The 26,404-nt window shown below is 48.0% G+C and overlaps 1 protein-coding gene across 1 annotated transcript in view; it reads right to left on the reverse strand.

Moving 5' to 3' along the window:
• ADCY5 (adenylate cyclase 5) overlaps positions 1-26,404 on the reverse strand; it is a 163,798-nt gene that overhangs the window by 69,581 nt on the left and 67,813 nt on the right. The window lies entirely within an intron of this gene.

The raw sequence follows: 26,404 nt of genomic DNA on the forward strand, positions 1-26,404 counted from the left end.
CCCCAAAGTGTGGAGCCCTCAGCCCCTGTCTCAGCAAACTCACACCTGGCGCTGGCAAACAAATGCTGAGGGCACCCCACACGCAGCCAACCACTGGGAGCAGCCGGGCATAATCGATCGGGCTCTCTGATGTCCTCACAGCCAGAAGTTTGGCTGGCCTGTCATGGGGTATGTCTTTTAAGGACACTGAATCACCTAGTAATCATACTAAACATGCCTATCGTACCAGAAATGAAAAGGTTACATGTACTGTGACAGAGCTGTGTATGTGCTGGAGGCAGGAGGGCCACCGCAAGGAAGGTGCCACAAGGGTGCTGGGATTACACTTTTGAAAGTGTGATAGAGTCCAGCACAGGACAAGGGGCCACCCTCCCCCAGGGATCAGCTCCAACGAATCAAGGCCTCTCAAATCCCCTCAGGTCCCCAGCACTGTGCTAAATGCTCTAGGGAACGAAAGGACAAGGCTGGCCAGTCAGGGTCCGTGGCCACAGTGGGTCTCCACTCCTTCCTCCCTAGGCTTCTGGTCTTTCTGTTACCAGCCCTCTGACAACCACCGCACCAGCTGGCCAGTGCCTGCCACTCCCCTGCTTCCCAACAACTGAGATGTGTGTGTGGAAAAATACCACTGACCCTCCAGGTCAGCAGAGTTGAAGCTGGAATTCCATTGAAGGAAATACTTACTGAAAAGCTAAGGGAAAACGAAACACAATACAACACGACGCGGAAAGCAAGGTTATATGGTACATTCAGATCCCAGTGAGTGATGCGTAGGCAAAATTTCTCTTGGCAGATAGAGCTCCTGGGTATCTGAGTACATGGGTCCTGTTGTCCTTGACTTGGGGCCACATGGGACAGAGCCACACAATGATGCTCCGGCTCCCAGGCTGTGGGGGCTTTGAGCTGCACCTCAGTTACTCCCTCCAAAAACTTCCTTCTTAGTCCCCGCTCCAGAAGGGGAGCCCGGGTCAGTCGCTGCACCTTCTGTTGTGGCTCCCTCAGCCCTCAGGAGGCCTGTGTTGGTCCCAAGTCCTGGGGTATGGAAGGCACTTGGCCATTTGCATCCCAAAGGGCCTTGCTGTGGGATGTTGGCTACCTGGCAGTGGCCCCGGCAGATGACTCCTACGCTCTTCTCTAGGGGCCTCTTGGCTCTCGACTCAGGTCTGCTTTCTACCTGAAGGCTTTGCCCACCACAGCTTTGAGGCGGTCCTGCCCTTGCTCCTTGCTGAATGTGGTACCACCTTTCCCTGGAGACATCGCATGGTGTGTATGCCCCAGTCCATGAAAAGACTTTCTCTTTCCCATTTCAGACTCTTACTCCCTACCGGCTGAAGAATGCCCTGAGCTCCCCATGTGTCTCCTGGATGCGCCTTCCAGGAAGGGGCAAGTTCAGATTTCCAGCTCCACTGCCTCAGCCGACTATTGTTGCTGACTTATAACTCCCATATTCTTCCACCCCAACCCTATCTACCCTAGAATCCCATCGCTGTCATTTTATGTAAACACACGGCATAGGAAAAGCCAACCTATTTATCACAAGGAAAGAAGACCCTTGCTCTTCAGAAACTGACAATCCACTTGAAGAGTGTTATAGATGGAATGTTTGTGTCCCCCAAAAGGACTGTTGAACCAAAGAGTGGCTGGATGAGCCCGTGGCTTCTGGAAGATTCATCAGAGGCAAGAGTGAAGGAATGGGAGACGGGTCCAGACGCTGCCACAGAAGCCCAAAGCATGAGGGAACAAAGAGCTGTGTGTGGCTGGGAGCCAGTCAGGGCAGAGCTGACACAGAATGAAGAGCCCCTAAGACCAGGGAGAAGAAAGTCCAGGAGGAAATAGACCGTGGCCTGAAGCAGTAACCAATGCTGTGATTATGAAGTGAGATCCCAAAAACAGGCCTCTGGTAAGTCACTGGGAACCACTGGGAGAGGATAAGGAGGAAGAGATGAGGAAGTGAAGGCAGAGGGGTAGGCCACAGGGAATTCTGAAGGATGATCTAGTTAGGGGAGATCTGTGTGAAAAGAGAGGAAGGTGCCAGGTGATAAAAACAGAAGTGAGACAGGAGAAACTGGGAAGGAGAAGATAAGGAGCTAGCCTCAGACAGGCTAGTGCATCATGAAAATATGATACAACATGACCAAATGGGCTTAATCCCAGGAATGAAGGCTGGTTCAACTTCAAAAAGCAATCAACATAATTTTCCATATTAACAGACTAAAATTTAAAAACCATATGATCATTTCAATAGTTTCTAAAACATCATTTGGCAAAATGCAATATACATTAATAATTTTTAAACTTACCAACTTAGGAATAGAAGTCCCTTAATCTGATCAATAGCATATACAGAAACCTACAGCTAAATTATACCATACTTAATGGTGAAAGACTGAATGCTTTCCCCTAAGACCAGCAACAAAGCCTATTTGTCACTCCTATTCAACATCACACCGGAGGTCCTAGCCTATGCAATCAGACAAGAGAAAGAAACAAAAGACACACAGATTAGAAAGGAAGAAATAAAACAGTCTCTATTTGCAGATGACATGATGGTCTACATAGAAGAACCTCAAAAATTTTAAAAAACTACCAGAATTAATATGCAACTTTGGAAAAGTCATAGGATGTAAGATCAATATACAAAAAGCAGCCTACTTTTATATATGAGTAAATACCAATTGGAAGTAAAATTTTTAAAGTATAGTTGGCTCTCTATATCCACAGGTTTTATATCTGTAGGTTCAACCAACCTTGGATCAAAACTAATAGAGAAAACATAAGCAGATGGCTGGACAGAGAAAGAATGGCCTTCCCTCTTTCTGAGGCCAGAAAGAGAGGCCAGAGTCTACTTTGAGACATGACCCCCAAAGTAATTATCAAGTGTCTGCTGCAGCATCTCTGTACTAATCCTCTGGGTCTCTCCTGCTGTAATCTGACTCCTCCTATAGCCAGAAGGCCAATGGCAACCGACAGTGCAAATCCAGGTAAAAAGATGCACGGTAACCCAATATCCATCCAAATGGCTTTGCTAAGCTTAGTGTGCCTTGGTGTTCATCTCTCTTCTACTAAACACAAAACCAGGCAGGCAGAAAGAGGGTGCTGTGGTTTGAGGGTGGGGTCTTGAGCAAGGCTATTGGAAAGGTCGGATTTCAGCAAGTTGGACCTGAAAGTGAAAAAGAAATTAATAGCTGCCTCACTCACACACACTCACACCATCTGCCAAAAAAGCAGGAATCTGGGCACCAGGTCTTAAAGGGTGCTAAGGTCCCTGTGCAGATGCTTTGGTTATGAATAGTGAGGAGGTATCGGTAAAATCTGATGGAATTCTGCTTACACACAAAGGGAGTCTGAAGTTTGAAAATGATCTCACACCTTGGAGACAAGAAAGTATGTCCAAATGCTGCCGGCCTCTCTTCTCCACTCAAACAGTGACCAAATAATGAGCCACCTCTTACACCCCCATAAAGACAGGCACAGTAAAAGTAAGTATAAACCCTGTCCTTGTGTAAAGGACCTAATTAGTAAATAGTAACAGATATCAGTCACTGCTGAGGCTTCACAACAGCAGGTAAACAGGGCCTAATTAAGGGTTTATTGGTTTTCCCTGTGCTGGCCTCATGGGACACATCTAACCACATGGAACACAAGAGGTGTGTGTGTGTGTGTGTGTGTGTGTGTGTGGGTGGGTGTAGGGAGTCAGTGGTATGGGGGAGCATGTGACATATGCCCACATTACACCAAGTGGAGTGAAAAGGAGACCCGACAATACAGCAGACTGCAGCCCTGGAGTAGCCTCAGCATCTGCTTTAAAACAAGCGGCCGGATGTGGTGGCTCATACCTGTAAAACCAGCACTTTGGGAAGTGGTCCTTGGGTGGATTTGGAAAATCAGATCTCACCTCTTTGGCTTGCACTTCATTGGGGTGATTACAGACTCTGAGGCACAGGGAAAATGCTGTAGTCTGTCTACTCTGTCCTCACAAGTGGAGGAAGATCTGGAAAAGGGAGTAGGGAAGAGTGGACAGGCCGAGGTGGGAAGATCACTTGAGTCCAGGAATTCAAGACCAGCCTGGACAGCATAATGATACCCCATCTCTACAAAAAATAAAAATAAAACATAAACAAATTTACCAGGTAGTCCCAGCTACTTGGGAGGCTGAGGCAGGAGGGTCACTTGAGCCCAGGAGGTAGAGGCCGCAGTGAGCTATAACCATACCACTGCACTCTAGCCTGGGCAACAAAGCAAGACTCTGACTCCAAAACAACAACAACAAAAAGTTTAAAACAAGCCCTGCAGATGGATGGGGTCCAAGTGAACAAGGTCCAGGGGGTCCCAGGACCACATCAAGAGGGACTCCACTAGAGGGGGAATGTTTGACTCTCTTCTCAGAGTCAAAACCAAGGGGAGATGCTGAGGAATATTTAATACTTCTAAAACCCCAGCATTTCTGAAACCCAATCTCTGGCTGCCCGCAGGCTGCAGGTTTGATCTGAGCCAAGAGTGGGAAGTTACGGTGCTCAGTTTGTGCAGTGTCTCCTCGGGAAGACTCAAAGAAACCCCAGCCACCGGCCTCAGGCACTACGGTCGTTTCTGCCTCTCCTCTCTGAGTTTTCAGGGGGCTCCGTGGGCCCACTACAATAGGCTTGCTGCTGGATAATCCTGGGAATGGTGCAAGGCAAAGGGGAGAGAGAAATGCATGGTTTTGGAGTAGAAGGAAATGAGTGGGGGAAGACCCCTGCTCAGTTTGCTCTTTTATGGGGTTCCTGTTCCCGGTAAGTCAGCTTGCTCCTTGCAGTATGGTTCACAGGTGAATGGTGGTGGCTGTGGTAGGAATCAGAACTTCCTGGGGAGCCAGATTTAGTGATGGGGGAGGGAGGAGGATGTTCAGCTAAATTTGAATTACAGACAAACAACACATACATCTTTTAGTGTAAGAAGGTTCCAGGCAATATTTGGGACCTACTTGTACTAAAAAAAATTATTCATTGTTTATCTGAAATTCAAATTTAATTGAGTGACCCATATTTTACTGGGTAACCCCACCAGGGGTCCTTTTCAAACCACACCTGCCCTCCCCCAGTCATGACAACCCTCTCCCCAAGCTCCTGTCCACTCTTCCCTACTCCCTTTTCCAGATCTTCCTCCACTTGTGAGGACAGAGTAAACAGACTACAGCATTTTCCCTGTGCATCAGAGTCTGTAATCACCCTGATGAAGTGCAAGCCAAAGAGGTGAGATCTGATTTTCCAAATCCACCTGAGGACCACAAGATGCTGGACCACCTCAGGGACCCTGGGGGCAGAGGACCAGCTCCCCCTGCTCTGGGTAGCAGAAAAGGAGGAGAGGCCCTCTCCTGCAAGGTGTCCCCTGGTCCCGGCCCTAAAGACAGGCACAACTCCTTCCTGATTTAGTCCTTTGTCGGTTTACAAACACATAAAACTAACAACGAAATGAATCCCAAATAAAAGAAGCTGACATCCTAGCAAGAGTTCCTTCCTCCTACACTGAATTTCATTTGTCTTACACAGTGGTGGCGGGAAGCTCAGGGAACCTCGGCGGAACCCCATCAAGATATAAAATAAAATAATTCAAGGAAGAATAATCTTAAATTATATACTCTTAGAAGGCATATCGGCATGGTTCCTTGTACACTGCACCACGCTCGATTAGGTGCTTAATTTTTTTTTTTTTAACTATTACATACTTTTAACTGTTTTTCTAATCATAATGAGTGACACCTCTAAAATTTTTCCTTTCACAAAGAATCAAGATTGCTGTATGTGTTTTGGTAATCAAAGCTGCATTATATCTGCTTGGGGGCTTTTGTAACGAGGTCCTCTTTCAAGGAGGTGGCCAGTTCTATACCACTGGCTCTGGACAAACATTATCAAGCCCATCTCTCTGCTCACTAGGGTCCTGCCCAGACAATATCCCCCTTATCCTCTCCTTTCCAGCTAGGATCTAGCTGCTCTGGGATTGTCATTCTCCCTTGCTCTGGAACTCCCCCTCGACTCAAGAACTGAGGATACTTCCTGAGGTGCCTCCACCTCTGTGAACACCATTCTCTATGCCAGAGATCCTCAAATGATACCCTTAACATTACGACATTTTCCTACCCTAAAACCCGCCAGGACTCTCCATTACCAGTAAGATAAAGCCCAAACTCCTGTGCCAGCATCAACGCTCTCTAAGTCTCATCATAGACCACATTCCCTGTCTCATGCCCACCCCAGCTACTCACTGTGTCTGAAAATCTGAAATACGATTTTAAAGTGCAATGTTTAATACAACTTTAATGTTACTAAAATTAGAGCATGAAATATTGACAAATCAACAATTAGCATATGCTTAATACATTTTAAGGAAAAACAAAATAGACTAAAATGTGAAGAAAGACAAGTATCTAGGAATAACTGGGTACAGCAATATACAGTCTGCAAAACACTTTCTCACATGTAGTTCATTTCACACTCATCAAATCCCTATAAGATAAGCAAGTTAGGCAGCATCATCCCCCTCTGCCAATGAGGAAACTGAGGCTCGAGGCAGGGGTCCTGCCTGGAGTTACACAGGAAGGCAGCTGCAGAACTGGGATCACAGCCATCTCTTTCTGAGCTCACAGTTCATCCTACTCTACTGTACTAAGCTGTTATTTATCCCAATTTAATTTAGATCTAGTTTTGTTTTATTCTATTTAATAAAGAGACACTCAACTTTCTCTCACCCTTGTCCCAGGCGCCCCAGGCCTTCTTCATAGATCCTGGTCACATAAAGTACTGCTGATTAGGGACCTACTCCCAGCCACTGCCAGATTCGATGAATGTCCTCTGGGGTCACTCTCTCTAGGGAACTCACAGCTATGGGTAAGAAAGGCCCACCTGTCTCACAAAGCCAAGTCTTACTCTAGCGTAGCTTCCCTTAATTATTTTTTATGGAGATACAATTCACATACCATAAAATGCACTCTTTTAAAGTGCAAAATTCAGTAGTGTTTAGTGTATTCACAAGGCTGTGCCACCATCACTACCAACCTTAGGACATTTTCAACATCTCCAAAAGAAACCCCATGCCCATTAGTCACTGCCTATTCCCCACCCCACCCTCCCCCAGCTCCTGACAACCACGAACCTACTTTCCACCCCTATGGATTTGCCTATTCTGGACACTTCATATAAATGGAAGTGAACAATAGGTGGCCTCCTGTGTCTGGCTTTTCTCGCCTGGCATATTTTCAAGGTTCGTCCACGTGGTAGCACACACAGACTTAGAATCCTTTATCCAAAATGCTAGTGACCAGGAGTGTTTCATAGTTTGGATATTTTTCAGATTCTGGAATACTTGCATATACATAATGAGATATCTTGGAGATGGGACACAAATCTAAACATGAAATTCATTTATGTTTCATAAACACCTTCTACATGTAGCCTGAAGGAAATTTTATACAGTATTTTAAAATAATTTTGTGCATGAAACAAAGTTTGTGTTAAGTACTTATGTGTGGAATTTTCCACTGTGGCGTCATGTCAGAGCTCAAAATGTTTCAGATTTTAGCGCATTTTGGATTTCAAATTTTCAGATTCAGGATGCTCTACCTGTATCAGCATTTCGTTCCTTTTACAGCTAAATAATATTCCACAGCACAGATCTACCGTATATTGTTTTATCCGCCATCAGGTATAGACATTTGAGTTGTGTCCAACTTTTGGCTATTATGAATAATGTTGCTGTGATGAACATTCATGTATATGTTTTTATATGGATATATTCTGTTTTCTTGGGGATATACCTAGGAGCAGAATTGCTGGGTCACACGGCAACTCTGTGTTATTTGAGGAACTACCCAACTGCTTTCCAATCACCTGCACCACCTTACATCCCCACCAACATTGCATGGGGGTTCCAATGTCTCCACATGCCCTGCCAACACTTATTTTGTTATCTTTTTCATGATAGTCATCCTAGCAGGAGTGAGGATGGTATCTCATTGCGGTTTTAATGCCCTTAAATTTGTAAAGTAAATAGCAACAATTGCAAGGGAGATAATGTCTTCTATAACTTGCACAGCTGTGCTTTTAGAGAGAAGTGGCCACATTGTACATTTTATTTTTTGTTATTTTTAGTTACTTATTCCTAGGAAGACCCCATGCTTTGCGCAACCAGAGAGAAATAACAGCTTTCATGTAATAGTGCTTACATGAACAAGACAAACACTGACTGAGTGCCCAGCACTGGGAAACCATGCCGCCTGCCACCTTGCCCTCTAGGACTCCAGATCTGGTGGGGAAGTCAGACAAGGTATGGAAGTGGTTGGGAGGACATAGACTCTGCAGGCTCCACAATCTCCATCCTCTATTCTCAAGTTAATTTCATAAACATTCAGTCCCCAGAGAATATGCCAGAGGAAACACCCTTAATATACAAAGTATTTTGCCAATTAACAATAAATGGGTAGAATTTAACAACAAAAAAAGGCTGGGCACAGTGGCTCATGCCTATAATCCCAGCACTTTGGGAGGCTGAGGTGGGTGGATCATGAGGTCAGGAGTTCAAGACCAGCCTGGCCAACATGGTGAAACTCTGTCTCTACTAAAAATACAAAAAATTAGCTGGGCGTGGTGGTGTGCACCTGTAATCCCAGCTACTCGGGAGGCTGAGGCAGGAGAATCACTTGAACCCAGGAGGTGGATGTTGCAGTGAGCCAAGATCGCGCCACTGCACTCTAGCCTGGGCAACAGAGCAAGATTCCTTCTTAGGAAAAAAAAAAAAAAAAAGAATTGAGCAACAACAACAACAAAATGGGTAATGTGGATGAATAAGCTATTCAAAGTAAAAATACAAATGACTTATAAATGTATGATATCAAAAGATGTGAACCCTCACTAGTAAGCAAAGAAATAACAATAAAAGCAGTATTTTGCCTATTAAAATATCAAAGCTTTCTTTTCATAGTAATAATGTTGGCAAGAATGCAATGGAATAGGCGCCCTCCTACATTATCAGTGGGAATGCAGATCAGCATAACCTTTCTGGAAACCAGTTTGGCAATATGTATGAAGAGCTTTCCAAATATTCATACCCTTTGACCCAATAAATTAGTTCCCTCCCAGGAATCTATACCACAGAAACCTCAGTAGCTTGAACAGGGCTTTATGTCCAAGGATAATTATAAAAGTTAACAGTTAGAAACAGCTAAATGTTGAAAAACTGGAGAACAGTTAAATAAATTATGGTGCTCTCACCAGGCACGGTGGCTCACGCCTGTAATCCCATCACTTTGGGAGGCCAAGGAAGGAGGATCACTTGAGGCCAGGAATTTGAGACCAGCTTGGGCAACATGATGAGACCCCATCTCTACAAAGAAATAAAAAATTAGCCGGGCATGGTGGCATGCACCTGTAGTCCCAGCTACTCGGGAGGCTGAGGTGGGAAGACCACTTGAGCCTAGGAAGTCAAGGCTGCCGTGAGCCATGATTACGCCACTGAACTCCAGCCTGGGTGACAGAGCAAGACTCTGCCTTAAGATAAAATAAAATAAAACTATGGTGCTCAATACCCTAGAACATCTCAAAGCCTTTAAAATGTCTTATTTAAATAACATTCAACATTGTGGGAAATTTTCCAAAATACAATGTGAAGTGGGGGAAAAAAAGAATATGAAATTGCATATACCTCATGAGCCCAGTTTTTCACATGTATACATTTCAAAATGTTAACAGTGATGGAATATCTCTAGGTGGTGGGATGATAAGTGCTTTTTTACTTTTTTTTCTTTATACCAATGAATACTCTCCAACTTTTCTATTGTATATATTACTCTAAAAAGAAATACTGATAAACTTATATAAAGAAAGAAAAAAGTACATGCTTGTGCTGTGAGTACGGCAGGCTGAAGAATCTTTTCTTCTGACAGAAGAGATAAAATGAGAATGAAAATGCCTGTAAAACCAGAGAGAATAAGTCAAATGGGAAAAGAGATTCAAAATAGAAAAAGAAATCATGTCTGGGCAGTGGGGACTAGGACCCTTCCTGGAGAAGCGTCTGCAGATGGGAAGGACCTGGCCAGCGGCATCCCAGTGGAGGGGCATACAGGTGATGCAAACAGCATCAATATGGATGGGGCAGAGGAAGAAGAGTCCAGGGCTACACTGGGAACACCAGGTAGTCACTGCTGACCAGAAGCAAGGAGAGGTGGTCAGAGATGATACAAGGGGGTTTATGGCCAGATCATGAAAGAATTTTTTCTATGTCAGAGTAAGGAACCAGCACATGATCTAGGAGGCATTAAAAACTCTTGATGGCTGCATTTACAAAAATAAAAAGTATATTAATTCCCCAAATTATAAAATGTACATTCATTATGGAACACTTCAAAATCATGGTAAAGGAAAAAAAATCAATTATCACCCAAAGACAACCAGTATTAACGTTTTCATTTATTCCTTTTACTTCCTTTTTAAAAAAATCTATTTATGGCTTTTTGTTTTTGCTTTCATAAAACTGTGATCTTACTGTTTATATAATTTGGTATCCTGTGTTTTCACTTTTTTTTTTTTTTTTTTTTTGAGACGGAGTCTTGCTCTGTTGCCCAGGGTGGAGTGCAGTGGCGCGATCTTGGCTCACTGCAAACTCTGCCTCCCGGGTTCAAGTAATTCTGTCAGCCTCCGGAGTAGCTGGGATTACAGGCGCCCACTACCATGCCCAGCTAATTTTTGTAGTTTTAGTAGAGACGAGGTTTGTATATTTAGTAGAGACGGGGTTTCACCATGTTGGCCTCGAACTTCTGACCTCAGGTGATCCACCTGTCTTGGCCTCCCAAAATGCTGGGATTACAGGCATAAGCCACCGCGCCCGGCCTTCACTCAATATTGTAACATAAGCATGTTCCCCTGTTATTACAACTTCTAATGCTGCCAGCTTTCAAAAGGGAAATGTGATCACAGCAGAACTTTGGGTAGATTAAACTGACAGCTGGAAAGGAGGCAGTGAAAAGGAAGATGCTAGAAGTAGAGAGCCTAAAAGAGGGCTGTGGAAATAGCACAGAGGAGAAGGACCAGGGGCCTGGGAGAGGCTGGAACTCTGAGAAGGGAAAGCAGAGTGGCCCCCAAGCAAGGCATCTGCAAGGAGTATTTGAGCCTGGGGGATGCACCTACGGGAAGAAGAGAGCTTCGGTTCATAATCTACTTAGGGAAGTCCAGGAGGAGCTGGCTTTGGGGTGAATGGGTTATGAATAAGAAAGTGTCACAAAAGCTAAATGCAAGAGTAGGAAAGTCAACAGAATCAGGTGTTGTGGAAAAGGTTGAAAAGAGATGGATGAGCAGACTGGGTAGAGGAGGAAGGAGTTGAGCTATAAGGGGTTAAGTCATTAGGTCATGAGGGGACGGTGAATGAAGGTGACTCTGGATGTTTGGCAGTGAAGGGAGAACGAGTGGGTCACAGCTTGAATGAATACGGCATGGAGGTTAGGAAACTTGATTTATCCAGAGGCAGAGGGAGGGGAGGGGCCAAAGAGGCAAATGAGGGCAGCACCGTACTTCCCCGCAGAACTGAGCTGTCCACCACGGGAGCTACTAGCCACACATAGCTAGAAACATTTGCAGTGTGGTTGGTCTGAAGTGAGGGGTGTTGTAAATATAAAATACACTGGAGTCTGAAATTGTTTTTTATTCATTACATGATAAAATGATATTCTGGATATATTAGGTAAATAAAATGTATTATTTAAATTACTTTCACCGGTGGGTTCGTTTGTTTTCTTTGTTTTTTCGTTTTGGCCCACTGGAATAGCTGGAAGGACATATGTGGCTCTCAATATATTTCTGTTGGACAGCACTCATGTTGTACACAGGGAAGGCAGGACAGGAGGGACCTGGAGCACAGTGGATGAGGGACAGATCCCAGGTTACTTGTGGAATATCAAACTGCTGGGCAATTGGTGGCCCACCTTAGGCCCACAGAGTGATCTGCCTCCCTACTGCCCCTGAGGGGGTAATTTCCCAAAGGCTCAGATTCATCTGCCAAGCTCAGGGCTGATTTCAGATGGTACACCAGGACAGTCATTCTCTGTGGCTTTCAGGAACATGAGATGTGGCAATAGAAAAGGGAAGGGGGGCTGGAGGTGAGACCCAAGGGACATGGAGGTGTATGACAGGGGCTCAGGCGTGATGACTGAGGTATCTAGGACAGTCTAGAGAAGGGTATCAGACTCAAAATTCACCTCTCTTGCACATCACAAAACTTGGGGCTTTGGGAGAATACGTGAATTTAAAACCATGGGGAGGAAGGCATCCTCAAGAGCAATGAATGAACATCTAGAGGCAGCACAGTGTGGAGAAAGGCCTGGGAACTTAGGTATGAGTTCTCAGCCTGGATCTGCAAACAACAAACATGTGGCTCTGGGCATGTCACCTTTCCTCTGGGAACTTCAGCTTCCTTCCTCTGGGAACTTCGGCTTCCTCATCCATGAAACTGAGAGGCAGTGGGTGATGCCCAAGGTCTTCACCATCTGGGACAGTCCGTGGAGTGGCCACAGCCTGGGCCTCCGGCTGCTCAAGCAGGGACAATTTGCATTTCCCTCTAAATGGAGATGCTACTTATAAAGACTTTTAGAGAAATCCCTGATTTCAAATCTGCCTTCCGTTCTCCTGCAATGCAACGGAATGCTCAGCATTGCAGTATATAAGCTATAGCTTTAAGAAGGCCTGTCATACCTGGAAGTCACACAAAAGTCCCCCATCCAACCGTGCTAGATCCACGGGGAATCCCAGAGGAAGCCGGAGTCCTTCAGAATCTATGCCAGGCACGGGCCCCCACCTCATCCCTGGACCAGGCTTGGGAATCACATGTACAAAGCAGCGGAGAAAGGCAGACATGTTCCCATAAAAACCAAGGACATGAGTTGGGGCGGGAGGACAAGGAGAGGCTGGCGTGCCAGCAGTACCTTGCAAAGGTTTTCCAAGGAAGCTCATGATGCTTCGCCCACCCACAAACTGCTTCTCCTGCAGTTCTCTGACCTCTAGGATAAGGAGATGTTTGCTTTGTGGCCTGGCAAGAAGTTTTGTGGGCTAGAAGTTTATTTATCCTCCAAGTGCAATCAAGTTGCTCTCTTCCAAAAATCTCATCTTGGAGAATAATTATCCCCACTCCCCCAAGCTCTCCCACCCTCAGCTTCCTCCTCCTCTCCCGGAAAATCAGACAAACTTTCATTGTTTCCCATGAGTAGTGGTGACAGCTGAGGGTGGTGCCAGCCGTGTAGGTGGAGGGAGGGGGCTGACAAAAGGCTGGAGTCAGATTCAGGGGCGGGAAGAAGGAGCCCACCTGAACTCGGAGTTCTGGTTCCCACCCTACACAGGTGAAGTGCGGCTTCCCTGGTGCCTTCCCCCATCCCCTAGCCTGATCTGCTCACGCCCACATCTCCTCCCTCTTTCCATTCCTCACCTCTGGGGCTCATTTTAGGTCAGCAGAATCCAGAAGGAAAAAAAACACTAAAGAGAAAATGAAACTGCCGCCAAGTGCTTACCTAACCTCCAACTGAGTGCGGAACCTAGATGAGGCCGTGTCTTCTGTGGGGCAGGCCTGGGCCCTACTCAGCACTGCACAGGCTGCCCTGTGGGGATGGAGGGACCATGGGCACCTCAGCAGGGATCTAGGGGCCCCAAAGACTGCCTGGGGGAGAGAGGCAGGAAGATACAGTGAGAGGAGTGCTATGCTGGGAGTCAGGAGCCCCAGGGGCCAGTCTTATGACTTGGAGCCAGTCATGCAACCTACAGGAATCTGAATGCACTCGTCTCTATAATGGAGCTAATGACACCTGCTATAAGACACCAATGCTAACACTGTACGGGTGTAAACCAACACAGGCTGGGACTAACAATGCCATTAGAGATCTGGAGGGCTGAGAAGTAGATGGGAGGCCAGGCATGGTGACTCACGCCTGTAATCCCAGCACTTTGGGAGGCGGAGGTGGGTGGGTCACTCGAGGTCAGGAGTTCGAGACCAGCCTGGCCAACATGGCAAAACCTTGTCTCTACTCAAAATACAAAAAATTAGCTGGGCATGGCGGTACGCACCTGTAATCCCAGCTACTTGGGAGGCTGAGACAGGAGAATCACTTGAAGCCAGGAGGCGGAGGTTGCAGTGAGCCAAGATCGCACCACTGCACTCCAAGTTGGGTGACAGAGTGAGACTCTGTCTCAAAAAAAAAAAAAAAAAATTAGCTAGACATGATGGCACATGCCTGTAGTTCCAGCTACTTGAGAGTCTGAGGTGGGAGGATGGCTTGAACCCAGGAGGCAGAGGTTGCAGTGAATTCAGATGGTGCCACTGCACTCCAGCATGGGTGACAGAGCAAGACTGTCTCAAAAAAAAAAAAAAAAAATAGTAAATAGGAGCCAGGTCTCCTCTGCTCACTGCTGTGTCCCTATTATCCAGGACAGAGGCTGACACATATCAGGCCACAATAAATACTTGTTAAATGAATACATGGATGAAAAGAAAACTGAAGGCTGCAGGGTACCTTTAAGGCCTTGAACATTCCAACTTACAAGAGAAGACAGTCCCAGACCCCCAGTTGCCTCTGATGGTGAGCATCAAACACAAGGTAGGAGATGGGCTCCAGGGTCTCTGCAATGGTTTTGCATGTACCCCAAAATTTAATTTGTTGGGAACTTAATCCTCAAATTCACAGGCAGATTGGAGGTGGGGTCTCTGGAAAGTAATAAGGATTAAAGTCATCAGGGTGGGGCCCCATGATGAAACTGGTGGCTTTATAAGAAGAGGAGGAGAGACCTGAGCTAACACGCACACACGTGCTCTTTTTCCCCATGTGATGCCTCCCACCACATCATGATGAGCAAGAAGGCCCTTACCAGGTGCTGTCACCATGCTCTTGAACTTCCCAGTCTGTAGAACCATGAGCTAAATAAACCTCTATTCTTTATAAGTTACCCAGCCTGTGGTGTTCAGTTACAGCAATAGAAAATGAACTAAGACAATCCTTACCTGCAGGAATGCCCAGGCCCACATCAGAATTAAATGAAAGATGAGTGTGGTACTAACTGCCAGGGCCACTAAGCATTTGGAGATGGTTTCTATCAGGGAGATGAGACATGAGACAAGTCTGTGTGTCCCTGTGAGTGTCTGGGAACTGGGAGACCCGGCCTGAAGTGTTGGAGAGTCCCTTATTTGCTGGCTGACCTTGAGCATATCACTAGGAAATCCCCAGAAGAGATTGAGTCTACTGGAGAAATGAGCTAATGTGCAAACGAATCTCATGGAAAGGCTTGGTGAACAGCAAGAGGCCTGGATTGCTGCAGTGCAGCCCTTCTCCTCACAGGCTGGGCCAGATCAGCAAACTCCTCTGCTCTCTGGGTCCTATAAGGTTTCTTTCTATGTACAATGGGAGAATGTGACCAAATGGTTCTCAGCTGCTTCCCAAGAGCACTGACATCCTGAGGACTCTGGGGAGTCTTATCTGTGATGTCATTCAGCCTCCCAGAGAGAAACCAGGAGATTCTGCCCTGGTCTCCATTCTCTTCTGGCTGTGCTGCTAACAAGGGGGTAGGAAGGGTGACCAGAATTGGCACCACAGCCGCAGGAAGCACTGATTGCCTTAATTCTTGGGGCATGAGGAGTAACAGTGTTAAGTCTTCTCTCCCAGGGCCAATGGATACATGACCTAATGCCAAAGGGTGAGCCATGAAACTCAACCATTATGATGGAAGACTATAAAAACGGCCAGTGGGAGGAGTGGCAAATGTTCATTTGCAGACTCACCTGCCCTGCACACTCCCTAGCCCCTGGAAACATATTCTCTGCTTGAGCTCCAAGTGATGGACTATAGATTATCACACCATTGCCCCCTTTAGAATAATTAAGATTAACCTTTTTATTTAAAAATAATAATTTTTAAAAGGCTGTGACAGAGACTGTAAGTTGTCCAACTAAATTCCTTGCCCCGTTCTTCCCAGGCAATACACAGTCACTGGGCACATGGCTGCCCAGCCACAGACAGCATTTCTCAGCCCTTCTTGCAGCAAGGTGTGGTCATGTGAGTATGCTAGTGGGGTATGAATGGAAGTACTACATGCAGCTCCCATGTCACCTCCCATTCTGTTATCAAACACTTTCTTCTGGGCTAGAACACAGATAGGCTCCAAACCCAGCTTTGACCATATGAATGAGGATAATGTCCTTAGGAGTGGTGGAGCAACCCCATGGAACTGAATCATCCTACCAACCTGGATCCCATCACTTTGAGACTATGACACAAGAGAAATAAATTCCCATCTTCTTAAAGCCACTGTATTTTGGTGTCTCTTTGTTACAGCAGCTTAGCCTTGACCTTATACACCTGCAAACAGCAGGTGTTTCTAGGTCTGAGTATCCAGATGGCAAGCCCCTATCCCATCCCTCCTTCCCCTTTGCCCTCTCCCTCCCTCCCTCACTTCCTCCTCCTCCCTTCCCACCACATGCAGCGGGGCAGAAGGGAGAAATCACAGCACACAGGGCACACAAAGTCCAGGGAAGGCAGGATGGGGCTGGAGGTGTGAAAACACCAAGGCCACTCCAAGAATGGTTGAAGGCATCTGAGCAGTGCTCCTGACAAGACCTGGGACCAAGCCCAGAAACCAGAGCAGAGACAAAGCAGACAGAGGGGCTAATTCTCAAGACGGAAGGAAGCACAGTGGCCGGACTCTGCACGGTAACAAACAGCGGCCCAGAGGAAAGAAGGAGTGAGCTCTGCAGTATCTCAAGAAGATGAAGCATGCTGTGGGGAAAACGTGGGATCTGGCTGGGACCTGGTATCCAAGTTCACATCCTTTTTCCTATGTGTGGTGGTGACTGAGTAACTTAACCTTAGTAAACCTCAGAATCTTCTCCTACAAAATAGGATGATACTATCTACTTCTCAAGGACTGTGTAAAGATTAAGGTGATGGACTAAATAAGGCGATAATATAAAATGTCAGGAAAGCAATTATTCTTCCACTGCCTATCTAGGTTTAGTAAAAGCAAGAAACTGAGAGCTCCAACCAATCGATCGCAGTCCCCTGAGGAGAGTGGAGAAGATAAGAACATCGGTAATTTGTCAACTGTCTTGAAGCACCAAGCACAGGCCTGGGTGCTTTACCAGAGTACTGGCTCCCAGGGGAAGTGGCACGTGGCCGGACCCAAGCCGGGTTCTGGTCCTGAGCCTCGCGGCATTGCACATGGCAGCTAATATCTCTCTCAGCCAGGCCTGGAGAACAGAGCAAGAACTGGGGATGAGGCTGCCACTTCTGCACCCATTGTGGGCAATGCCTCAGGGCTCTCCCCATCAGCAGCAAAAGCCAGGCCAGGTGTGGGTAGCATGGGATCTGAAGCTCAGTTTCCTGCCGGATTGTCCCCCACCCCTACCCCTGCATATCTACATAGTGAAGGGCAGAAAAGCAAAAGGTGCCCCAGGGCCTCAGGACTCAGAAGCAGCCCACACTGCTCTTACCCCCAGCACATAAGCAGAGAATGACATTCCCCAGGATACAGGAGGATCCAGGGAAACATCACAATGCCCGATTGAGCAGGCTATCAGCCCACGCATGGCACCCACATCCTGAGGGCACCCAGGCAAGGAGATAAGGGAGTGTCCCTTTTCCTCCCCATTTGGAGGAAGCAGCACCCCTTCCCAGAGCTTGAGATGGAGGGAAAAAGCCCCAAGTCCTCAGAAAGGCAGACTGGAGTGAATTTAAGCCCATGACACCAGATGCTATTCCCGGCCACATGCCTAAGATGACAGAGCAAGAGTACCTCAAGAGGAACACACATGCCTGCCTCCCACCCCCAAAACCACTGGGTGCCTGTGCCCCACACCAGCAACGAGGGCAGGTAAGCCCATCTGGGCAAGAGGCTGGCAACAGGATCATTCCTGAAAGTCAGCTGTCAAAGTCTGCACCAAGGGAGCTGCTGTGAGAAGAAACCCTGGGTGTGTCCTTTGTACTCTGCTATCCTAAGCAAATGACCACTCTGTTAAAAAATCAGCGTTAGCATGTCTGAATATGTGTCAACTGGTTTTTAAAATGTTGTTTAAAGAGGGCCACAGCTACAGCAGAAAGTAGAGCCTACAAAGCCACCTTTGAACCCAGACAAGCTGAACCCTGACAAGCAGAGGAAAAGGCAGGGATACTGCGAGAGGTGGGCAATGCAACATTCAACCACCGTTCTCTCCTGCCCGGTTAAGGTTCTCATTCACTCTAGGAATTATCCACAGCAAACCATTCCTCCAAAGCCAGCCAGGCTGGGGCCAAGTCTCATGGAGCTGCCAGTACCTCCGCAGCACCTAGCATGCAGCAGGTATTCAGTAAGTGTTCGAGTAGGAACAGAGGCACACAAATCAAGTAATGACTGGTGTGTCCCAGTCACAGCCATTTCCAGGCAGCTGGTATGTACATGAGGAATACAGACTAATCTGACTTCAGCATGAGCCAAAAATAATGAAAAGAGGAAGTCTGCTATAAATCATCTAGCACATTTAGAAGTCCTCTGTCGCTGGGCACTATCCATGCCCTTGGCTTTCCTGCTTAATGCAGCAAACTGGATTGATACCAGAGGGATGGAGAACTCTTCTTGGAGCCTCCGAGTCTCAGCTGGGCTGCCCCAAGAGCCAAAATAGAACTGGAAGGATGAAGGCCACGGAAGGGACAGATTCTCACGCTCCCATCCACAGGGTCTCACAGAAATGACTCCTTGCCCTGAAGGGCGCAAGGGAGTTAGGACAAAGGTCTTTGACAAAGGAGTGAGTCAGGTCCCTGTTGTGAGCACCCCAAGTGCTAGCACGAGTCACTTAAGCTAAATTGCTCTTGTCAAAACAAGCCCTCTGCCAGCACTCACAAGGCTGGGCCCGGCTTTCATCACCGACACTTGCTGAGCTGTGGAATTTAGCCAACAGGCCAGAAGCACCCCCCGCAGGTAGCAGAGGATCAGGACTGGTGAAGCATAGGCTCTGGGCTGGAGGTCCACTCCCATTTCTACCACAGGGTGATCTGGCAACCTTGGGAAACATCTCTTTACCTTTCGGTTCCTATAAAATCAGGACAGGGCTTCTGTATATTTGATGGAGAAGCTTCTAGTGATCATATGGTCAACTCCCAAATATCCACATTAAGGGAGGCAACAGTACATGGACAGCACCACGGGACATAAGCACTCATGGTGAAGGTAGAAAACACAGGAGAAACCACACAAGTGGATGCTGAATAATGACATGGCTAGGTTCAGATTGCAAATGCCTCTGTCAGCCAAAGAGGTTAAGACAGGCATCAGGGAGGGGGTGAGGTTTGGGCTGGGAGCTGAATAGGGTTGGGGTATGGAGGGGAAACCTCTGAATGAAAGCAACAGTCCTCAAAAAATCACAGCACAGGTGGGGCAGTGAAGAGGCCACCATAGCAGGATCAGAGAGTGACAGATGATGAAGCTGCATCAGTCAAATGACCCAGATGGTGAACCCCTGTCTGCCAGGAGGGGAAGCTTGGCTTGGTCCCACAAGCAATAAGGAGCCACTACGAGCTGCTGATTGGGGTTGTTTCATGATATTTAATAACAGCTACTGTCTACTGGATACTTACAGTGTGTAGGTACAACCTCATCTAATCATCGGAACACCACTATGGGCTGGGTGTAAATAGAATTACCATTTTACAGACAAAGGAAGTGAGGCACAGTGAAGTTAAGCAACCTGCTCCAGGCCACACAGCCAGGAAGTAGTGGCACTGGAACTTGAACCAGGGCCAGCTGACTCTGAAACCCATGGTTTTAATCACTGTGCTACACTGGCTCCACCCCAGAAGGAAGAACTATTTGTCTTCCTTGGCAAAATGGGGGCAGCAGCATTTGTCTGGAGGCTGGGTCTGCAGACTAGGAACGCTGCTGCACTCAGAAGACAGCACTGGGGCTGGAAGGGAGGGATGAATCCAGTAGATTCTTACAAGGGAAGTATTGGCAAGATTTGGGACTGACACACCCAAGCCTGGGGAAACTTGAATGTTTATGGAGACCTTGATAGAGATGGAAAGTCGAGAAGGGCACCAATTATGGGGCAGATGATGAGCTCACATTGACATGTTGAGAAGTGCCCATCAATGGGCTCTCATATCTCTCCTTGAGAAGTTCTTCTTCTCCCTTCTAACTTAGACTTCACCTGCAGCCCAGGTCTTCATAAATTACCCTCCAGAGGAATGAAGCCTCTCACCATCTCTCAGCCCCTTCACAGGCCCCATCTCTTGATGACACCTCCACCCCTGCCCCCAGCCCCTTTTCAAGGGCAGCACATCTGTCCCGAGGAGAAAGGGCTGGGATCTGGTTAGTGTCTGCTCACTGCTGAAGAGTCTGACGTGGAGGACTCATTTATCTTCCAGTCTGTGTGTGTGAAAGTATGCATGAGTGTGTCAAGAACCTGCAGATATAAACAGCTCTGCCTTGGAGAAGGAAGCATACTCTCATTTTTCCTCAGTGGACGACAAACAGAGATAAACCAGATGCTATTTTCCCAGGTCCTGTTGCCAGTAATGTCAGCCAAGGGGGCGCTGGCAGGGTATCCTTCCTGAAGACTCTCTGGAACCCAGTGGTCCTCAAGGCATCACCCCAACAGCTCAGTCCACCCTGTTTTTGGGCTCGGCCACCAGCCTAGGGCAGGCCGCCCATTCCCAGTTCTCAGAGCAATCGGGAGAATGAGGGATATTTACAATCCAAGGTCAGCTGGCGCCATCTTGCTTCCTGGGAAAGAATGTCTCCAGCTAAGAGTCTGCCCCAAGAATGCTCGAGGGGTCAGAGGCACGAGAGGTCTCCGGCAGGCCAGTCATTCTAAGAGCTCACTTCATCCTTCAGTGTTTCCTGAGGGCCAACTGTGTGCTGGGCACTCTGGCATGCGGGGATGCTCGACAGGGCATTTGCATAGCAAGTGGAGAGCTGAAAGGCTGGGCAGAGTGACCACGAGGGCCTCAATTAGCGCTGGGTAGTGAATGCCTGTTCACCTGTCCATGTCAGTATGTCTGTCCTAGTGATTCTTAGGTACTCACTGTGAGGAAGGCAGTCCACAGTCCCAGAGCTGGGACTCCACGCAGGCCTTTGGAGCATGGTGGGAATCATGGCAGTGATGGTGATGAGGAGTTTTAACCCAAAAGCTGTTGAGAGCATGTGTGCAGTAACCCTGAAAGGCCTGCATCTGCTTGCTCACCAGGGCAAAGACTGCCCAGGTACAAGGGAGACTGGAGGTCTGCTGGGCAGTCCTGCCTGTTTCAGCAGGACTGTGACTAAGGCAGCCCTCAGTTTGGGGGTCACATAATTGAAGTGCAGGGAAATGCCAAGAGTGTAGCTGAGATGGCCACAGTTAAGCTAAGGGGCTACTGCACACATGCTCTCAACAGCTTTTGGGTTAAAACTCCTCATCACCATCACTGCCATGATTCCCGCCATGCTCCAAAGGCCTGCATGGAGTCCCAGCTCTGGGACTGTTGACTGTCTTCCTCACAGTGAGTGCCTAAGAATCACTAGGACAGCTAAGGGGTTCTCGGCCTTCGTGCATCTATAAGAGAAATCAAAATTTCTTCCAAGGAGCGTATGTTCTTTCTGCCTGAGGCCCAGGGTGGTCTCCCAGTCCAGACTGTAAAGTTTTGAGAAAAGTGTTATCAGAAGGAGGTGACACCTATTCCCACAGGCCCCACCCCACTCGGGGCCTCAGGACACTGTCTGCTGAGTGGAAATCACTGCCAGCCAATGGGCCACCCTCCTACTATGTGTGTGCCCACAGAGGCCCAAAATAAATAACAATGAACACCTCAACCTTAGTCTCAGGTGGCCCCAGAACAGAGTGGCTGGGTGAGTGAAGATGATGAACTGGCCAGAAGAAGGATGAGAATGGGGAACAAAAGTCTGGGCAGGCAGGAGCGGGGAAACCAGGGCGAGCCCTCATCAAGACCAGGCAGGAAGAATACTTTTCACTGAAATAGTCCCAAAGCCTAATTTTAGACAATAGTTCCTTTCTCCACTCGCATTCTTCCCAGAACTAGGATTTGTATTCAGTTGAACTCCTGTCATCCCCTGGGGAAAGCTGCATCCTCTGGTGTTTGCAGTGCTTTTTCTCTGTGCTGAGCCAAACAATGAGGAGATGTGCCCCAGCAAGAAGAAGGAAGGCTTGGCTGCAACCCTTCTAAAATTGCACACGTGTTCTCTGCCACACACACACACCTGTCCACCTCCAGCTGACAAGCGCACAGCAGACAAGAGCTGGAGCTGCACACAGCAGCCACGATGATCTCAAAACACACATCGGATCAAGTAAACTGCACTTCCTCTCCCACTTCAAACTCTGATAGAACTTCCAAGTCTCTTGGAATGAAAGCGCCTTAATTCAGCAATCTGGGCTTCGGTTATCTGGCTCCTTCTGCTCTCCAGTGTCATCTCACACCACTTCTTGCTATCACTGCCCCTGGCTCCAGTCCCTGCTCCATGCTAACAAGGCTTCTGCATGTGCCAGCCCCTCTCCCAAGAAAACTCCACTCCACCTTTCTTTGCCCAGTTACCTCCTACTCTTCCTGTGGACTCAGCCAATATTCAATTCCTCTGAAAAGCTTCTCTGACCTCCCAGAGAGGCTCCCCCGACAACAGCCATCATAGGCCCACACCTCCCTCCCTCTGAGTGCCGAGGTCAGCCAGCATTCTACCATGACCAGTCTGATTTTCCATCAGTGTGCAACTTCCCTGCTAGACTGTGAGCTCCATGAGTGCAAGGCCTGTTCTGCTCACCACCTGGGGAAGTTGCATCCTCTGGTGTTCCAAGCATGGAGTGCTTTTTCTCTGTGTGGAGGGAAACAAGGAGACATAACCCAGCGTGAAGAAGGAAGGTGCTTAGCACAGTACTAACATGGTGAAACCCCGTCTCTACTAAAAATACAAAAATTAGCTGGGTGTGGTAGTGCATGCCTGTAGTCCCAGCTACTGGGGAGGCTGAGGCAGAAGAATCACTTGAACCCGTGAGGCGGAGGTTGCAGTGAGCTGAGATCGCGCCACTGCACTCTAGTGTGGCAATAGGCGAGACTCTGTCTCAAAAAAAAAAAAATGCTCAAAAAATATTGCATGAATGAATGGATAGATGAATGAATGAACGAACAAAACAATCAAACTGGTATAAGCTTTTGGGCACTCTGCAAAGGTTTAAGTAAAAGCACTCAAACAAAGCTTCTGAACAAAGCTAAAAACCAGCTCAGGTATAGCAGTCACCTGCTCTCATTCTCACCCTGAGCCCAGAAACCGTTCCTCTCCACCATCCTGAGAATCAGCACCCATGTGGTCACTCAACTCTCACCTTCGCAGTCTGGCCAAATCCCAGTCCCTGGGAGGGGTGGATGCCCTGCTTCTTCAGGTGAGGAAATGGGTCCAGGGTCCAGGATCACACTGTCAGACATCAGAACAGCAGGGTCTACACCAGGACCCTTGACTCTAATGTGCTGTTCTATTAGAACAGGCGAGACCATGCCACAGGCCTCGAAAAAAATAAAGAAAGAAAAGACTTCCCACCCTGTTTGGGAAGTCAAGTTGCAGAGAAGGCTCGAGGGGAAGGTCAGGCTCTCCCAGACATCAGCATGTCATCTTCTGGATGGTTGCAGAGTGGAGGGAGAGGGACAGATGGAGGGAGGCAGTGACTGAGCTCCCACCTTAGTGCTCTGACCCTCCCAATCTCACGCCTTGGGCTCCAGATGTCCTGGCTGGTCCTGGCCTGCAGGAGGGCAGTTTGACACTGTCTTAGGGAAGCCCCACTTCAGTGTGAAAACTCAAGGCTCAAATCCTGGTCACTGGTCAGAGATGTGGAAGGACTGGCTGGGACGGGGAGCCTTGGCATAGGAAACCAACCCTGGATGCAGGTCCTGTCCCCGACTCCGACTGGGCAGATGTCATTAATTATGTCTCTTCATGCCTTTGTTTCCCCAAAGGTCAAAGGGAGATGCTCAGCACCAACTCCCCCGCCCCCTTGCCAGGGTTAGTGTACAGAGTAAAGAAGAGGTGAGAAATGGCGTTCCCATGCAAGTGACATCAATTATTATAGATGGAGAATGTCATCTAGAGCCCCAGGGAAGACTTTTCCCTTCAGCGGTGCCTGGCTTTGTGGAAAAGGCCCATTTTGTCAGTCCCCTGTCCTCCTCTACACTCTTGTTCTCAGAGTATCCTACCCTAGTTTCCACGCAGGCTGAGATTCTCCAAGCTGGGTGAAGTCCTGGGGACTGGCAATGGTGCCATGGGACTGGCCAGGGCAGCAGATGTGAACACTCACTTTAATACACGCCTGTCATGGGACTGGCACTTCACTCCCCCACCCACATACAGGTTCCTGCCACCCCCAGTGAGGGACACAGGCCACTCGGAGGAGACACTTTTCCATCCTCCCCTGGTCCTTTGCTGCTGGAGTTCCAGGGGTGGGAAGTGGGTTGGTTAGGGGGTGGTGCTGGTACAGAGGACTCTGGAGTGAGGTTTGGGGAAGTTGGGGAGTGTGACCTTCCTGGACCATGACCTGCCAGTAGCTCCCCTCGAGGAAAGTTTCCAAGCAATTCTGCTTCTTTGACATCACACTCAGTCTCTCTCCCTGGGGGAGGGAAGCCTCATGAGATGAGCAAGGAGCTGAGGTGAGAGACTTTGGGCCCACAGAGCAGGCGGGTTTGCAAGAACCTTGAGAGAGCCCAGAACAGCAATCCAGCAGCCGCCATCGCTGCTGTGAGGTGCAGGGAGCAATGGGAAGGGAGAGAGGAGGTGTGGAGAAGGGGTGGGTGAGGCAGATGATGGAGGCTGTCAGGAGAGGCTCTGTGACTGCACAGAGCGGGGGTGGGTGTGTGGGTGAGGGTGGGGAGGCCTCACAGGGCTCAGAGACGGGACTTCAGAAGTTGAGAAATCCAACTGGAGCCTCCAAGTCTTAGCCAACTTCTGATCAGACCTTCTGTGAATAGCACAGACTCCAGCCTATTCTGGAATGGCATTTCTCTTCTTGTTAGCTAACACCCAGGTTTCTAATCGAGCCTACTCTAATAGATTCTTCTCATTTTTACAGAAGAACCAGAAACTCAAAGGAGAGGCCAACTCAACCTGAGGAGACACAGATAAAACACAAAGGCAGGGTCAGAATTCAAACCCAGGCCCCTCTAACTCCAAAGGACACAACCAGACATCTCCAGGTCTGATTCGCCTCCTCCTCACAATGGATGAGATTCTCCTATTTAGAGCCACTTCCCTAATTAGAAGTAATGAGGAAACGTCCCTCCCCAGTCTTCTCAGAAACAGAGAGTCCAGATTTGAATACAGTTTGGTCTCCTAGGAAAAAATAAGCCAGAAAAATTCCAGTTGCAATTACCAATGCCATCCGTGTGATTATCAACCACAAACGTTTACAGGGAGCCAGCTCTGGTGAACGGGCTTGAATAGGGGAAAGTGACCACCAGGCCCTCTGCCCTCAAGTGGATTCCATCCCATCCCCCACAGCCAAGCCCTGAGTAGCTGGCGTTTGAAGGCTTGTGGATCCTGGGCTTCCCAAGGGGAGATGCAGAGAGAAGAGGTCTGTAAGCCCAGATGACCTAAACGATGTCCTATGAAACTGCCCACTGCCTTGGCCCTCTAAACACAAGGCACTGTTGGCTTCCTCTCCTGAAGTCAGGATGCCCGGCAGGGCCACCCTCCTAATATCGGGGCAGGCACACACCACAAAAGCCAGAGCCTAGGCCACCTCCACTGACCTTCCTCAGATCCTGTCCATCCCCACGAGAAGTGCAAACGTGCCAGTGCCCCCAAGGTGCTTGACCTCTCCCCACGGCTAGTACCTGTCTGTGCCTCAGCTGTCTCTCCTGGGAAATGGCGACCACTCTCTGGGTCAGCATGAGACTTAAATAAGCTATCATATGTAAAGTGCTAACTGTGCTCAATAAACATGTCATCAACATCATTACTGCTGGGAAAGGGATGGACACAGATGGGCCTGTAAGGATGGAAGATCTGGCCTGAGAGATACTTGCCAGGAGAGGGAGGGGATAGGAACTCATGCTTCTCAGGGTTAATGACAGGTCAGGAGCACATGCTAAGGAGACAGCAAGCCTGGGTCTCATTCCTAGCCCTTCCACTTCATACTGTGACTCTGGGCAAGTTACTTAACCTATCTGAGCCTCAGTTTTGTCATATGTATCATGCGGATAACAGTGGTGACAGTTTTCCCCATTGAGTGGTTGAAGTAGTATAGGCAATAATATGTGCCAAGTGCTAGCACATTTTAAAAAAGAATTTAATACTTTGTTTCAGCTCTTCTATTATTGGAGGGCAGTAGTCTCTTTGTTCCGCCCTCTTCTAGCAAATGCCAAGGATATTCACTTCTCCCTTTTATCAGAGCCAAGAGGTCTCCGTCACAGTACACC

Source organism: Theropithecus gelada, chromosome 2, assembly GCF_003255815.1.
Source record: "Theropithecus gelada isolate Dixy chromosome 2, Tgel_1.0, whole genome shotgun sequence".
In the NCBI taxonomy this organism is placed as follows: domain Eukaryota; kingdom Metazoa; phylum Chordata; class Mammalia; order Primates; family Cercopithecidae; genus Theropithecus; species Theropithecus gelada.